Source organism: Ranitomeya imitator, chromosome 1, assembly GCF_032444005.1.
Source record: "Ranitomeya imitator isolate aRanImi1 chromosome 1, aRanImi1.pri, whole genome shotgun sequence".
Classification (NCBI taxonomy): Eukaryota; Metazoa; Chordata; class Amphibia; order Anura; family Dendrobatidae; genus Ranitomeya; species Ranitomeya imitator.
In genome coordinates, this window is record NC_091282.1 from 1,045,128,247 (window position 1) to 1,045,146,542 (window position 18,296).

General features: G+C 38.7%; 1 protein-coding gene across 1 annotated transcript in view; it reads left to right on the forward strand.

Annotated features, from left to right (window-relative positions):
* The window catches only part of MND1 (meiotic nuclear divisions 1), a 209,212-nt gene that overhangs the window by 181,430 nt on the left and 9,486 nt on the right, over positions 1–18,296 (forward strand). The gene's annotated exons all lie outside the window — the stretch shown is intronic.

The window sequence follows — 18,296 nt, forward strand, 5'->3', positions numbered from 1 at the left end:
TGGGATTTGCAACATTCATGCCAAATTGCTATTTTTTTTATTTGAAATATCTTTCATAGGTAACTGTTCTAGTCACCGTCTCCCCACCCCCACTTTTGCCAACCATGGTTATTGTTTAAATATGTGTATATGAAAACTCTTATCTAGTGTTGTGAATCATTGCATATTGCTCTGCTTCAGCTTTCATATCACCATTTAAAGAAACAAGTCAGTTTGAAGGGTGAAAATGATCTCGTATTCATAGAATAGGTGATAACATGCTGACTGCTGGATCTCCCACCTGTCTGACTTCTATTTATCCCAGTAACTGAGCTATACGTAGCCAAGACGTTCGCGACATAGCTTCATTGTATTTGGGACTGCAGGAAATTGCTGACTGTCAAACCTTTTTATTCAAAGGTTTTATATGTACTTGTGGGTTTGACCGCATTAGAATACCATCTAAAAGCTTCACATTATTTAATCCTTTTGTGTCTAAATTCACACAATCTTGCAATCTTGGCTAAAAAGTTGTCATTTTTCAGGATAGGGTTGGTAGGTTTTTTTTGCCCAATGTTGTGCAGCAGAGTTGTCATGCAACTTGGGTTTGCTATTGGTGGGATTTCCAGTGTGAGGCTATGTGCACACGTTCAGGATTTCTTGCAGAAATTTCCTGAGCAAAACCGGACATTCTCTGCAAGAAATCCGCATGCGTTTTTTTCCGCATTTTTCGCGCTTTTTTTGTGTTTTTTTTCCAGAGATTTCCCAATGCAATGATATAGTGGGAAATCCGCAAACAATCTGCAAAATTAATGAACATGCTGCGTTTTTAACCGCGATGCGTTTTTTTCACGGAAAAAAAAACGCATCATGTGCACAAAAATTGCGGAATGCATTCTAAATGATGGGATGCATAATGTATGCGTTTTTATAGCAAAAAAAAACGCAAAAAATCATCAACGTGTGCACACAGCCTAAAGAAGACCACTTGATTCCACTTTTGTAGACGTTGTCTCTGTTAAAAATCGTTATTGCGCAAAAATATCTAATCAAGACTTAACCAGGTGCGTTATTCTTACAAGAAAAATGTCATGATATTCTGACGAAAGTATAGTGGTTTATTGAGTTATCCACCATCGCAACAAAAACATAAAAGGTAGATGAAACAATTACAAACAGAGTGTCCATGTGTAAATATCAGCGCTCGTCTTGATACTCATCTTTCCCAAAGTCCTGAAAAGTCATCTGTCTGTGTGAAGTCTGAAGTCATCACGGCATGGAGTAGCTAACAGCTGTTGTTCCTCGTGTCTTGTCCCATGTCCATGGAGAATGATGGTGAAGGAAGGGAGGTGACCGTCCCACGTGACAAAAAGCCCCCCACCCCCTCCTAAGAGACGTTTATATATGGTTTCTACAGATCACGTGTCTTCTGTATATGGAGTTAACTTATACTCTGAGCTACATACACAGAAATAGCTTTTGATAGTGTCAGCAAGAAGCAATGTGCTCATTACAGAATAAAAATAAGAATAATTAATATTTAACAATTCCCCCTTTTGAGGGTGACAGACATTGATTGGAACCCTCAAATTAAAATATTAATAAAATCTTCTTTCTTCTTTGGCAAAATGATGTAATAAATAATATTATTAATAATAATATCGTTATATGTTCTCAATAATATAATGATATGTAAATTCATGTTATGGTAATTCATGTTATGGTAATTCATGTTATGGTAAGCCGTGACTAATATTCATATAAAATATATATTATACTTCCCTATATCTACTTGAAGCATCTCAGGTGTGATGTCATCTGATGTCATCTGGTCTTCATCTTGGTTCTTCTTCTTGGTTCTTTCAAACAATCTTTAATATGTCTTTTGCAATAGATGATAGCATGTAGATATGTAGAGACCATGTGTCATGTGTCAATCAAAGTCCATAAATTCAAATGTTGATAAGAAAACAAAGTCCATAGATGAAATGTAGCTTTAATATCTGTGCAGTGTCACTTTTAGAGACCTGGACTTACATTGGCTCGCCTTGGAAATCATCTGGAATCCTCATATCATCCGCACTGGTCTTGGGACAGGTGTGACGTCTTTGGTCAGCACAGCAAGGGTTACATTGACTCTTCCTTGCCAAACATAGCACCATAACCAGTCCTTAGTGCACAGGACACATGTCAGGGTTGTAGCGTCCTGACAATTACCTGAGTGTTCACCAGCTTTCATGGAAGTCTTATAGGTGATAGAAAACCACTGGAACGTAATAACACTGTTCATCTTTGATACTGTACTCAGTTGTCAGTGATGGATGCTGTAGTTGTGAATGGTGACATGAATTGTATTTGACACAGTCTATTATTACTCAGAAATCATAGCATTGTTACCTTGTGGAACTTCTGGATAACAGCTTTTCTTCTTGTAACTTTTAAGAATCAATTGAATTTAGAAAAATATAAAATCTTTATTAACGTCTTTAGTATCTTGATTGAAGTCTTCATTCCCTATTCTATACCAAATCTGGTAATTTCCCTAACTTATAATATCACAGCGTACCATAGCAATCAATAATATCCATATAATTATTAAATGATATTAAAATGGAATTTATATTTGGAAAATAAAATAATAATAATAATAATAAATGATAGTATATTATTAACCATATTCTTCATGTGATTGGACATTTTTATGTCATAGGTGTAATTTCTTTTTGAACCCATAGATGTCAGTATGTCTTTTATGTAACAAGTGCTGATATTTAGTATTAAAACTTTATTAATTTATGTTCAGTAGACCAATAATATGTAAGTATGTATAGCCATGAACCAAAATAAGAATATATATATGAATGAATGAATGAGTGAAAGAATTGTTGTATTTAACTCAGAATTGAAATTTTCTTATATAATGAAACCATATGATCACTATATTTGATAAAGCAATATGCTTGTAGACATTACTCTATTAAATATTGATTTTTCCTTGATGAAAAATAAGAATGAAAAATAAAAATTGAAAAAAAATTAAAAATTAAAATAAGGCCTTCATTTGTTGATGAAAAAAATGAAAAATTAAAAACAAAAATGAGAATAAAAATAAGAATAAGGCCTTTATATGTTGATGACAAATGCTGAGATTATGTCTCAGTAATACATTCCCTTAATACTTCCTCATGTAGATGTTGTCATAACCTTGGATCACCAAAATATTGAAATTATGCAGCTTTGCATATAATACCCTTCATTAGAGGAAAAAATGACTTTTATAATATTTATTGTTATTGTACCCAATAATACCTTATTAATATTTCTTTATTAAAATGTGTAAAGAAGAGGTATTGATGAAATGTGATGATGTGATCAAGATCAAAAACACATTTCCCCCTTAATATCAAAAAATATTATTTTATGAAAAAATTAATTTGTAAAAACCCAAGTGAAAAATCATTATTTTTATAACTGTCATATCAACTTGTGCCATATATTTGTTTGAAGATGTGTACTCATCTATGTAACCATAAAAAAACACTGAATATGAAAAAAATTATAATTTGGAAAATGTTATTGTACTTATTCACTAATAATCACTAAAGAAATATATGTTGAATAATAATATTTAAATATATCTTAATATTCTAATAATTTAACTGAATCTTATTATTTATTAAACACAAAGTTGTTGTTTTTTTTTTTTTCTCTCAAACATACCATAAATCATGAGGCCTCAGTCAAACTGTGCATCCACATTCCACATTCCACATACCACGCTCTGGTCACTCTTACATCACATCTCATGTCAAATTCACTCAGCAGCTGCTCATATGTTTTCTCACCTGTCACATGTGACTCACATAGACGTTCACAATACATTTCACATACAAAGAATAAAAAACATGTATATTAACCCAAAATATTGTATCCTAATTATCAATCAATGCGCATTGTAATCTATTAAATTTAGTATTCTAATATTCCTTTGAATATTCCCCAAATATTATGTAACAGTATGTTTTAACCTATAGAAAGGACTCCTCCATTTACAAGAAACCCGAGTTGAATGTTTCAACACTATTTCGGTACAAGCCTGTTACTGAAACCATTTGAATGTATAGGCTGAGGAAAATTCCTAAAACTAAAAAAAAACAAGGCTATATGATATTCCTTAACTCACAGCTGTCACGTCATGCACCATGCAGTGGGAGGAAAAAAAAAAAACACGTTTTAGATTATTACAGAAAGAAAATTTACATGTAGTACACACATTTTTAGGTTGTTAGATATATTATTTATTTTGTTAGTGTTAAATATATATATAAAAATCATGCAGTTAATATAGCTTCCTGTGTGAATAAGACATAAATTCATGAAACAGGTATTTTTTGTTCAATCCTCGCTTTGAAAGTAAAATTCTAAGGGAAATGAAAGATAAAGGTTAATTTCATATTTATTTCAAAACAAAATAATTTAAATATCTTATACATATGTATATATTTAATAAATGTATTTAATTGTAATTCTAAATATTTTTTACTGGAGTAAATTTTAATTATTTCACTATATATATATATATAAAAATACAGTTAATATAATCTCTATTTATACAAATATGCTACAGTATTTACTGTATACTATATTAATATATATAACTGCAGAATTATATTGAATAAAATAATTACATATTAATAAATAATACATTGTATAACTCATCATATAATATAATTACATATTTAGCCAATTCCTATCCCAAAATGTAACTCTCTGTCGATTATCTGAAATGCTGTATTTAGTAAGGTCAGTTTTAACCCTATGGACTCTTTGAAGAGCTGCTGTGATAATGGAGTGTTCAGCTGAGCTCCCCCTGGGATACTCACCTGCTTCCGTCTGTCAGTTTCCGCCATCTTTAGAGACAGATCTGAGCCTTCAGATTTTAAATCTTTCAGAGAAATTTCTTTAATAGACTCCTGAATCTTTTCATACGGTTTGTAACAAATATGTAATTTTCTTCGTACTTCATAGATTTGATTTTGGATCAGATTTGAAGATTTTGATTTTGGCTTTTGATAAGATTGAATTCTGACTGGTTTCAAAAACTTAGTAAAATGTGTTTTCCTTTCAAGATTCTCGTGTTTTCTAGAAAAATCAAGGGATTGGGCGCATTCATATAAAGAATTTTTCTGTGTAGCAATTGCACGAGATACAGGATTTAAGAATTTAAACTTGTTTACAAAACAATTTATCATGGATTGTTGATTCAAATTCGTACAGACCAATTTATAAATCCTTTCAAAAATGGCCATAAAAGTAAACGTACATTCTTCCCGGCCAATCTTCAATTTTAGAAGAATATCAAGATCTGGATAATTTTCTTTCAATCCACAGAAAATCAAAATTCTTAATCTTTCTACATCAGTCATCTTTTCGTGGAACTCATCAGTCTGCATTTTTAGTGAGAGTCTTCTGGAGAAGATTACCGGAAGCCAAATTTTAAACAAATTATTTCTCTGCACATTAGTCAAATCAAACTTATCAGCAAAACTCTCAAATATCTCTGAATTTCTGCACACATGGATTTTGTCATCATATGCAGGAATGATTTTGCATAATTTTAGCAGGATTTTCCTAGATTTAAGTTGGAGTTGGGCCTCTGAGTCGTCTATTTTTAGTGGCCCTTGTACATCTGTCCCTCGTAGATCATCTTTGTCAATTGTCATGTCTCCTTCACTTCCTCCATCTTGTTTTTCATCTTGTGTCACAAAGTCAATGTCACTTTGGGTGGTCATCGTCATCACAGATACGTGCGTCACATCTTTCTCACTCTTCTCATTACAATCAATCTTGGGAACATCATTCGTTTCCTTAGAAATTCTTTCTACACTGTCTTTTTTGGACTTCTCTGTCACAAACTCGTTAAATACATAAACCATATGTAAAATATTTTTAAGTTGCTCTTTTTCTTTTTTCTTAGACATTAGCTTAGAATCTAAATTCGAATTCGCTATTCTGCATTCTGCAAATAAATTAGACCAAAATATTTCTAAGCTAGATCCATACAAACTTACAAATTCTATCTGACTTGATTTAGCATATGAATTTATCAAATCCATTTGTCTTACCTTGAAATCTCAGCTTGTAATCCCTTTGCTTTTACAACGCTGGGCTCCGGACTTCAGCACGGCTATTTTTAGCACATCTATCTTCAGCACTACCAGTGCTTGCTGTCAATCCGTCTGACACCTGTTAAAGTCTTCGTAATTCGTAGGTTCTTGTATGAGTTCTTTGTGACTTGAAGTTTTGAAGTGGAATTCCTGAATACTTGCACAATCTAGCGGAACTCTTCTGTCTTCCCCCGTGTGCAAGAAGAAGGAAATTCACGCAAAAATAGCACAAAAAATCAAAACTGGCTGGCTAGGCCAAATGTTAAAAATCGTTATTGCGCAAAAATATCTAATCAAGACTTAACCAGGTGCGTTATTCTTACAAGAAAAATGTCATGATATTCTGACGAAAGTATAGTGGTTTATTGAGTTATCCACCATCGCAACAAAAACATAAAAGGTAGATGAAACAATTACAAACAGAGTGTCCATGTGTAAATATCAGCGCTCGTCTTGATACTCATCTTTCCCAAAGTCCTGAAAAGTCATCTGTCTGTGTGAAGTCTGAAGTCATCACGGCATGGAGTAGCTAACAGCTGTTGTTCCTCGTGTCTTGTCCCATGTCCATGGAGAATGATGGTGAAGGAAGGGAGGTGACCGTCCCACGTGACAAAAAGCCCCCCACCCCCTCCTAAGAGACGTTTATATATGGTTTCTACAGATCACGTGTCTTCTGTATATGGAGTTAACTTATACTCTGAGCTACATACACAGAAATAGCTTTTGATAGTGTCAGCAAGAAGCAATGTGCTCAGTACAGAATAAAAATAAGAATAATTAATATTTAACAGTCTCTAATTACAGCCGCATGCATGTCTCCCTGTAACAAGGTATGAGGGGGTGCAGTTTGTAGTGGGAATATGTCAGCAAGTTTTTTCTCTGTACTTTGAAGGCATCATGCTGTAGGAGTTAAAACACAGATTTTGGCGATGCCTCTCTTTTACTAAGCTGTATGGTTTTGTTTGCTTTATATGATTATTTTAGCACCAGGAGGCTATCATTGCTCAGACACAGCAGCATGTGTATGCTAGTCCGACACGCCTTCTCCCATGATGGGCATCTCACTGTCTATGGACATTATGTATACAATGGTGTGGGTGGGGTTAGCTTCCTCAGCTCTGCTGCATCAGAACAGCTGCACCCAGTAATCTAGGTGATACATCATTGGTTTCAGCTTCCCTTTGCCTATATCATGCTGCTCTCAATGAGGTAGCAAAGACCTGCTGACAGATTCTCTTTTACAGTATACTATGCCAGTAGCAGATCTGTACAGGGACTTACATTGCACAATCTGCTGCTTTGCATGTGAAACATGCACCCACCCGAGGCATGAAGAGCGCAGTGGAGATTGTAAGCAAAGAAAAAGCTTGGGATGTGTTTTTTCCCACACTTTAGTGAGTGTGAGATAGTCACATGTTCAGCGGTGGGGGAGACACACAGGCAGGAAAGAATTGTCAACAGCCATAGTCACTTTGACATAGAGACATTGATGATCCACACAATAGTGCCATCGGCAAGGAACGGTCTGTTTCCCATATTGTCTATTGCCGTTAATAGTGTAATATAGAATTTCTTTCAGCAGCCTTTCTTTGCTGTGAACTGTTCAGATACAATAGATATTACTGCTAATCCCCTTGCCGGCTTGTGACATACATGTATGGAGCTGACGGAAGAGCTGGGGCTGCTACATACAAGGCATTTGCCGGTGACATATCACAGCCAGCACTTCCCTTGTATGTCCCGGCTGTGTAATCCTTTGGGTTCCTTTAGGGGCTCGCAGTCCGGGGGCTTCACAGGAGATCATTCATTTTACAATGTACTGCAATGCTAATGTACTGCTTGCTGTAGGTAACCAAGCTTGAAATTCCCTCGTTCCCTTTCCAAAAATACAAAATTAAAAGTGTATTTGATATCGCCGTGTTCTCAAAAGTCCATTTAGTAAAAACGTTAAGATTATTTACATTTTAAGTTTTACATGCACAGAGTCCATACATGCAACCCAGGCCTATGTCTAGATTTTATATATCGTCATAAATAATCATATATACATAATATGTGAATCACAAAGAAGCTGCAACAGCACTCAACGATCCTGGAGTTAGACAGTCCTTTATTCAAGCATGTGAGAAAACATCTTCACGGCGGCTCGGGGGTGTGCAATAATAACAGGAGTGTGCAGGGGTCGACACAAAAAACGTTACAGTAGACGTTTTTTCCAGATGCTGGAATCGAGTGTATGCCGGATCCGGCATCAAACCGGAAGGAATGCTGGGCCATCCGGCGCTAATACAAGTCATTGGGGGGAAAACCGGATGCGGTTTTTATTTTTTCCGTTTTTTCTCCCGAGAGCCGGATTTAGCCTGAAACGAAAAACCTGATGTGTGAAAGCAGCCTAACCCTTCTGGTGATTCACATGAACTAATTCAAATTAAAAAAATATATATATGTATATATTTTCCATTAAAATGCAGAATTGGCCTCAAATTATTCACTTTCAAAAGGAGTAATTGGAGAAGAAAAGCACCCCACTTTTTTTTACCTAATTTCAGCTCAGTTTGGGACGCTATGTTTAAATTCTACCTATCAAGGCATTTACCAAATTTGAAGACACAAAAGAGAATGGTAAAACCAAAAACACTCAGTTTGAAAAAATGTTTGCAGTAATCCGCAAGTGCTAGTAAAAGATGTAAATAACAGGGTATTTGGTTGATACGTTTTTTGCAAAAAATGTATACTAAGCTGCTCTACCAATCTTCACGGTATACCCATATCAGAGCAGTCCTAACTAATGTATGCAATCCCTATCTGATGTATTTAAAAACCTGATCATCTGTATATTACCTGTGTGAACAGGGTTCAGAGAGGAAAAATCCATGTGTGCATACAGGACAGAACAGCTTTTGTGCAGCTAGCCCAAGAGGAGTGGTGGAACTCCCCAGTCTTGTAGACACAAGAGAACAATCATGGAAACAGGAACACATGGGCTACTTGCACAGTGAACAAGTCTGTAAGAACATGTTCACACACCACCAAGAAACCTGAAGACACAAAAGAGAATGGTAAAACCAAAAACACTCAGTTTGAAAAAATGTTTGCAGTAATCCGCAAGTGCTAGTAAAAGATGTAAATAACAGGGTATTTGGTTGATACGTTTTTTGCAAAAAATGTATACTAAGCTGCTCTACCAATCTTCACGGTATACCCATATCAGAGCAGTCCTAACTAATGTATGCAATCCCTATCTGATGTATTTAAAAACCTGATCATCTGTATATTACCTGTGTGAACAGGGTTCAGAGAGGAAAAATCCATGTGTGCATACAGGACAGAACAGCTTTTGTGCAGCTAGCCCAAGAGGAGTGGTGGAACTCCCCAGTCTTGTAGACACAAGAGAACAATCATGGAAACAGGAACACATGGGCTACTTGCACAGTGAACAAGTCTGTAAGAACATGTTCACACACCACCAAGAAACCTGAAGACACAAAAGAGAATGGTAAAACCAAAAACACTCAGTTTGAAAAAATGTTTGCAGTAATCCGCAAGTGCTAGTAAAAGATGTAAATAACAGGGTATTTGGTTGATACGTTTTTTGCAAAAAATGTATACTAAGCTGCTCTACCAATCTTCACGGTATACCCATATCAGAGCAGTCCTAACTAATGTATGCAATCCCTATCTGATGTATTTAAAAACCTGATCATCTGTATATTACCTGTGTGAACAGGGTTCAGAGAGGAAAAATCCATGTGTGCATACAGGACAGAACAGCTTTTGTGCAGCTAGCCCAAGAGGAGTGGTGGAACTCCCCAGTCTTGTAGACACAAGAGAACAATCATGGAAACAGGAACACATGGGCTACTTGCACAGTGAACAAGTCTGTAAGAACATGTTCACACACCACCAAGAAACCTGAAGACACAAAAGAGAATGGTAAAACCAAAAACACTCAGTTTGAAAAAATGTTTGCAGTAATCCGCAAGTGCTAGTAAAAGATGTAAATAACAGGGTATTTGGTTGATACGTTTTTTGCAAAAAATGTATACTAAGCTGCTCTACCAATCTTCACGGAATACCCATATCAGAGCAGTCCTAACTAATGTATGCAATCCCTATCTGATGTATTTAAAAACCTGATCATCTGTATATTACCTGTGTGAACAGGGTTCAGAGAGGAAAAATCCATGTGTGCATACAGGACAGAACAGCTTTTGTGCAGCTAGCCCAAGAGGAGTGGTGGAACTCCCCAGTCTTGTAGACACAAGAGAACAATCATGGAAACAGGAACACATGGGCTACTTGCACAGTGAACAAGTCTGTAAGAACATGTTCACACACCACCAAGAAACCTGAAGACACAAAAGAGAATGGTAAAACCAAAAACACTCAGTTTGAAAAAATGTTTGCAGTAATCCGCAAGTGCTAGTAAAAGATGTAAATAACAGGGTATTTGGTTGATACGTTTTTTGCAAAAAATGTATACTAAGCTGCTCTACCAATCTTCACGGTATACCCATATCAGAGCAGTCCTAACTAATGTATGCAATCCCTATCTGATGTATTTAAAAACCTGATCATCTGTATATTACCTGTGTGAACAGGGTTCAGAGAGGAAAAATCCATGTGTGCATACAGGACAGAACAGCTTTTGTGCAGCTAGCCCAAGAGGAGTGGTGGAACTCCCCAGTCTTGTAGACACAAGAGAACAATCATGCAAACAGGAACACATGGGCTACTTGCACAGTGAACAAGTCTGTAAGAACATGTTCACACACCACCAAGAAACCTGAAGACACAAAAGAGAATGGTAAAACCAAAAACACTCAGTTTGAAAAAATGTTTGCAGTAATCCGCAAGTGCTAGTAAAAGATGTAAATAACAGGGTATTTGGTTGATACGTTTTTTGCAAAAAATGTATACTAAGCTGCTCTACCAATCTTCACGGTATACCCATATCAGAGCAGTCCTAACTAATGTATGCAATCCCTATCTGATGTATTTAAAAACCTGATCATCTGTATATTACCTGTGTGAACAGGGTTCAGAGAGGAAAAATCCATGTGTGCATACAGGACAGAACAGCTTTTGTGCAGCTAGCCCAAGAGGAGTGGTGGAACTCCCCAGTCTTGTAGACACAAGAGAACAATCATGGAAACAGGAACACATGGGCTACTTGCACAGTGAACAAGTCTGTAAGAACATGTTCACACACCACCAAGAAACCTGAAGACACAAAAGAGAATGGTAAAACCAAAAACACTCAGTTTGAAAAAATGTTTGCAGTAATCCGCAAGTGCTAGTAAAAGATGTAAATAACAGGGTATTTGGTTGATACGTTTTTTGCAAAAAATGTATACTAAGCTGCTCTACCAATCTTCACGGTATACCCATATCAGAGCAGTCAAATTATTCACTTTCAAAAGGAGTAATTGGAGAAGAAAAGCACCCCACTTTTTTTTACCTAATTTCAGCTCAGTTTGGGACGCTATGTTTAAATTCTACCTATCAAGGCATTTACCAAATTTGTAGTGTCCATTTTAATCTCAAAAGTTTCTTCAATAATAAGTGCAGCTTTTTATCACTACTAGGGTTTTTTCTACATTGACTGTGCAGCATAAATGACATATTAGCTTTATTCTGTGGTCAGTACGATTAACGAGTTATCAAATTTATCATTGTTTTATTTCTGTTTTACTGTTTTTGCACCATAAAAATATTTAGAAATTTGGCTACACAAAAAGATTTTTTTTCCCAGTTTTATTTTTCCAACGGCAGAGCTGTATGAGGGATTATTTTTCGCAGGACGATCTGTTGCTTTTATTGGTACCATTTTGGGGTATACAATGGGAAAAATAAGTATTTGACACAATGCCAATTTTGCAAGTTTCCCCACCTACAAAGAATGAAGAGATCTATAATTTTTATTTTAGGTACGCTACAACTGTGAGAGGCAGAATCTTTAAAAAAAAAATCATTGTATGATATTTACATAATTAACCCCTTCCCGACCTGTGACACAGCGTATGCGTCATGAAAGTCGGTGCCAATCCGACCTGTGACGCATATGCTGTGTCACAGAAAGATCGCGTCCCTGCAGATCGGGTGAAAGGGTTAACTCCCATTTCACCCGATCTGCAGGGACAGGGGGAGTGGTAGTTTAGCCCAGGGGGGGTGGCTTCACCCCCCCCCCCCCCCCCCCGTGGCTACGATCGCTCTGATTGGCAGTTTCACTTTCAACAGCCAATCAGAGCGATTTGTAATATTTCACCTATTATAACTGGTGAAATATTACAATCCAGCCATGGCCGATGCTGCAATATCATCGGCCATGGCTGGAAACATTGATGTGCCCCCACCCCACCGATCGCCCCCCCAGCCCTCCGATCTGTCCTTTACGCTGCTCCGCTCCCCTCCGTCCCCCTGTCCGCTCCCCCGTGCTCTTGTCCGCTCACTCCCGTGCTCCAATCACCCCCCCGTGCTCCCCACCCCATCATACTTACCGAGCCTCCCGTGGTCCGTGGTCTTCTTTCCTGGGCGCCGCCATCTTCCAAAATGGCGGGCGCATGCGCAGTGCGCCCGCCGAATCTGCCGGCCGGCAGATTCGTTTCTTAGTGCATTTTGATCACTGCGATAAAACCTATCGCAGTGATCAAAATAAAAAAAATACTGAATGACCCCCCCTCCCCCCTTTGTCACCCCCATAGGTAGGGACAATAATAAAATAAAAGATTTTTTTTTTTTTTTCTTCCTCTAAGCTTGGGGTAAGAATTAGGGTTAGGGGTAGGGTTAGGGGCAGGGGTAGGGTTAGGGTTTCGGTATGTGCACACGTATTCTGGTCCTCTGCGGACTTTTCCACTGCGGATTTGATAAATCCGCAGTGCTAAACCACTGCGAATTTATGGCAGATTTACCGCGGTTTTTCTGCGCCTTTCACTGCGGTTTTACAACTGCGATTTTCTATTGTAGCAGTTGTAAAACCGCTGCGGAATCCGCAGAAAGAAGCGACATGCTGCGGAATGTAAACCGCTGCGTTTCCGTGCAGTTTTTCCGCAGCATGTGTACAGCGATTTTTGGTTCCCATAGGTTCACATTGAACTGTAAACTCATGGGAAGCTGCTGCGGATCCGCAGCGTTTTCCGCAGCGTGTGCACACACCTTTAGAATTAGGCCATGTGCACACGGTGCGGATTTGGCTGCGGATCCGCAGCAGTGTTCCATCAGGTTTACAGTACCAAGTATACCTATGGAAAACCAAATCCGCTGTGCCCATGGTGCGGAAAATACCACGCGGAAACGCTGTGTTGTATTTTCCGCAGCATGTCAATTCTTTGTGCGGATTCCGCGGCGTTTTACACCTGTTCCTCAATAGGAATCCGCAGGTGAAATCCGCACAAAAAACACTGGAAATCCACAGTAAATCCACAGGTAAAACGCAGTGCCTTTTACCCGTGGATTTTTCAAAAATGATGCTGAAAAATCTCACACGAATCCGCAATGTGGGCACATAGCCTTAGGGTTAGGGTTGGAATTAGGGTTAGGGGTGTGTTGGGGTTATGGTTGTGGTTAGGGTTGTGATTAGGGTTATGGCTACAGTTGGGATTAGGGTTAGGGGTGTGTTGGGGTTAGTGTTGGAGGTAGAATTGAGGGGTTACCACTGTTTAGGCACATCAGGGGTCTCCAAACGCAACATGGCGCCACCATTGATTCCAGCCAATCTTGTATTCAAAAAGTCAAATGGTGCTCCCTCACTTCCGAGCCCCGACGTGTGCCCAAACAGTGGTTTACCCCCACATATGGGGTACCAGCATACTCAGGACAAACTGTGCAACAATTACTGGGGTCCAATTTCTCCTGTTACCCTTGTGAAAATAAAAAAATGCTTGCTAAAACATAATTTTTGAGGAAAGAAAAATTATTTTTTATTTTCACGGCTCTGCGTTGTAAACGTCTGTGAAGCACTTGGGGGTTCAAAGTGCTCACCACATATCTAGATAAGTTCCTTGGGGGGTCTAGTTTCTAAAATGGGTCACTTGTGGGGGGTTTCTACTGTTTAGGCACACCAGGGGCTCTGCAAACGCAACGTGACACCCGCAGACCATTCCATCAAAGTCTGCATTTCAAAAGTCACTACTTCCCTTCTGAGCCCCGACGTGTGCCCAAACAGTGGTTTACCTCCACACATGGGGTATCAGTGTACTCAGGAGAAACTGGACAACAAATATTGGGGTCCAATTTCTCCTGTAACCCTTGGGAAAATAAAAAATTCTGGACTAAATAATTATTTTTGAGGAAAGAAAACATATTTATTATTTTCACGGCTCTGCGTTATAAACTTCTGTGAAGCACTTGGGGGTTCAAAGTGCTCACCACACATCTAGATAAGTTCCTTTCGGGGTCTAGTTTCCAAAATGGGGTCACTTGTGGGGGGTTTCTACTGTTTAGCCACATCAGGGGCTCTGCAAACGCAACGTGACGCCCGCTGAGCATTCCATCAAAGTCTGCATTTCAAAACGTCACTACTTCACTTCCGAGCCCCAACGTGTGCCCAAACAGTGGTTTACCCCCACATATGGGGTATCACCGTACTCGGGAGAAACTGAACAACAAATATTGGGGTCAAATTTCTCCTGTTACTCTTGGGAAAATAAAAAATTGCAGGCTAAAAGATCATTTTTGAGAAAATAATTTTTTATTTTATTTTCATGGCTCTGCGTTATAAACTTCTGTGAAGCACTTGGGGGTTCAAAGTCCTCACCACACATCTAGATTAGTTCCTTTGGGGGTCTAGTTTCCAAAATGGGGTCATTTGTGGGGGATCTCCAATGTTTAGGCACACAAGGGCTCTCCAAACGTGACATGACATGGTGTCCGCTAATGATTGGAGCTAATTTTCCATTTAAAAAGCCAAATGGCATGCCTTCCCTTCCGAGCCCTGCCGTGCGCCCAAACAGTGGTTTACCCCCACATATGGGGTATCAGCGTACTCAGGACAAACTGGACAATAACATTTGGGGTCCAATTTCTCCTAATACCCTTGGCAAAATAGGAAATTCCAGGCTAAAAAATCATTTTTGAGGAAAGAAAAGTTATTTTTTATTTTCTTGGCTCTGCGTTATAAACTTCTGTGAAGCAGCTGGGGGTTTAAAGTGCTCAATATGCATCTAGATAAGTTTCTTGGGGGTCTAGTGTCCAAAATGGGGTCACTTGTGGGGGAGCTCCAATGTTTAGGCACACAGGGGCTCTCCAAACGCGACATGGTGTCCGCTAACAATTGGAGCTAATTTTCCATTCAAAAAGTCAAATGGCGCGCCTTCCCTTCCGAGCCCTGCCGTGTGCCCAAACAGTGGTTTACCCCCACATATAAAGTATCGGCGTACTCGGGAGAAATTTCCCAACAAATTTTAGGATCCATTTTATCCTATTGCCCATGTGAAAATGAAAAAAATTGAGGCGAAAAGAATTTTTTTGTGAAAAAAAAAGTACTTTTTCATTTTTACGGATCAATTTGTGAAGCACCTGGGGGTTCAAAGTGCTCACTATGCATCTAGATAAGTTCTTTGGGGCGTCTAGTTTCCAAAATAGGGTCACTTGTGGGGGAGCTCCAATTTTTAGGCACACGGGGGCTCTCCAAACGTGACATGGTGTCCGCTAAAGAGTGGAGCCAATTTTTCATTCAAAAAGTCAAATGGCGCTCCTTCCCTTCCATGCCCTGCCGTGCACCCAAACAGTGGTTTACCCCTACATATGAGGCATCAGCGTACTCAGGACAAATTGGACAACAACTTTCGTGGTTCAATTTCTCCTTTTACCATTGTGAAATCCGAAAAATTGTTGCTAAAAGATAATTTTTGTGACTAAAAAGTTAAATGTTCATTTTTTCCTTCCATGTTGCTTCTGCTGCTGTGAAGTACCTGAAGGGTTAATAAACTTCTTGAATGTGGTTTTGAGTACCTTGAGGGGTGCATTTTTTAGAATGGTGTCACTTTTGGGTATTTTCAGCCATATAGACCCCGTAAACTGACTTCAAATGTGAGGTGGTCACTAAAAAAAATGGTTTTGTAAATTTCGTTGTAAAAATGAAAAATCGCTGGTCAAATTTTAACCCTTATAACTTCCTAGCAAAAAAAAAATTTTGTTTCCAAAATTGTGCTGATGTAAAGTATACATGTGGGAAATGTTATTTATTAACTATTTTGTGTCACATAGCTCTCTGGTTTAACAGAATAAAAATTCAAAATGTGAAAATTGCGAAATTTTCAAAATTTTCGCCAAATTTCCGTTTTTATCACAAATAAACGCATAATTTATTGACCTAAATTTACCACTAACATGAAGCCCAATGTGTCACGAAAAAACAATCTCAGAACCGCTAGGATCCGTTGAAGCGTTCCTGAGTTATTACCTCATAAAGGGACACTGGTCAGAATTGCAAAAAACGGCAAGGTCTTTAAGGTCAAAATAGGCTGGGTCATGAAGGGGTTAATTTGTACTTTATTGCATAAAATAAGTATTTGATACAATAGATAAACTTAATATTTGGTACAGAAACCTTTGTTTGCAATTACAGAGGTCAGACGTTTCCTGTAGTTCTTGACCAAGTTTGCACACACTGCAGTAGGGATTTTGGCCCACTACTCCATACAGATCTTCTCCAGATCTTTCAGGTTTCCGGGCTGTCGCTGGGCAACATTGAGTTTCAGTTCCCTTCAAAGATTTTCTAAGGGTTCAGATCTGGAGACTTGGTAGGCCACTCCAGGACCTTAGGGTATGTGCACATGCAGAATGGTCCACTGCGGATTTTTCCGCAGCGGATTTTATAAATCCGCAGGGCAAAAACACCGCGTTTTTCCAGTGGATTTAATGCTGTTTTTGTGCGGATTCCACTGCGGTTTTACACCTGCGGTTTTCTATTATGGAGAGGTGTAAAACCGCTGCGGATTTCGCACAAAGAATTGACATGCTGCGGAATGTAAACCGCTGCGTTTCCGCGTGGCTTTTTCCGCAGCATGGGCACAGCGTTTTCGGTTTCCCATAGGTTTACATTGTACTGTAAACTCATGGGAAACTGCTGCGGATCCGCATCTTGTGCACAGATCCTCAAAATGCTTCTTACGGAGCCACTGCTTAGTTACCCTGGCTGTGTGTTTCAGGTCATTGTCATGCTGGAAGACCCAGCCACAACCCATCTTATATACAAACAGAAAAGACAAAAAGTTTGGACACACCTTCTCATTTAAAGATTTTTCTGTATTTTCATGACTATGAAAATTGTACATTCACGCTGAAGGCATCAAAACTAAGAATTAACAAATGTGGAAATATATACTTAACAAAAAAGTGTGACACAACTGAAATTATATCTTATATTCTAGGTTCTTCAATGTAGCCGCCTTTTACTTTGATGACTGCTTTGCACACTCTTTCAACTGGAGGGGAGTATGGAGCGGGCACTGACTGCGGGGAGGAAGGAGCCGCCATATTGCCGCCGGACTGTGGCCGTCGCTGATTGGTCGTGGGCGTTTTGCCACGACCAATTAGCAACTTGGATTCTATGACAGACAGAGGCCGCGACCAATGAATGTCCGTGACAGACAGACAGAAAGACGGAAGTGACCCTTAGACAATTATATAGTAGATATTATAAAAGAAAACATGATCACCCCCAGGATTTGTTGGATAGACTTCCACCATTGATTCCTATGGTACACGGGACTGTCTCCAGGGCTGGGGATGGTTAAGGTATTTTGGTGAGGGTGCTTCATATTGTATAGTGACCTTTCCCGATACCCCTTATCTATAATATCTTTATATATTTATTCTTGAATTTATTATATTTTGCCATTTTTTGTGCTGTTCCATCTACTCTTTCTCTCTCCATCTACCTATCTAATATATATAAAAATATGTATTATATAAATATTTGTCTTGATTACCAATTTTCTCTTGTAATCTCTGATGCCCGACTAATCCACCTGTCCCCCCACTATTCCCCGGCCTTTCCCCTCTGCCAATCCCTTCACTGAGTCCCCGTTGCCCAGTGACTCCAGTACAAACCCTAACCATGACATACAAAGCTATCCACAACCTCCGGATATCTGTGACCTCATCTCCCGCTACTTACCTGCACGCAACCTCCGATCCTCACAAGAT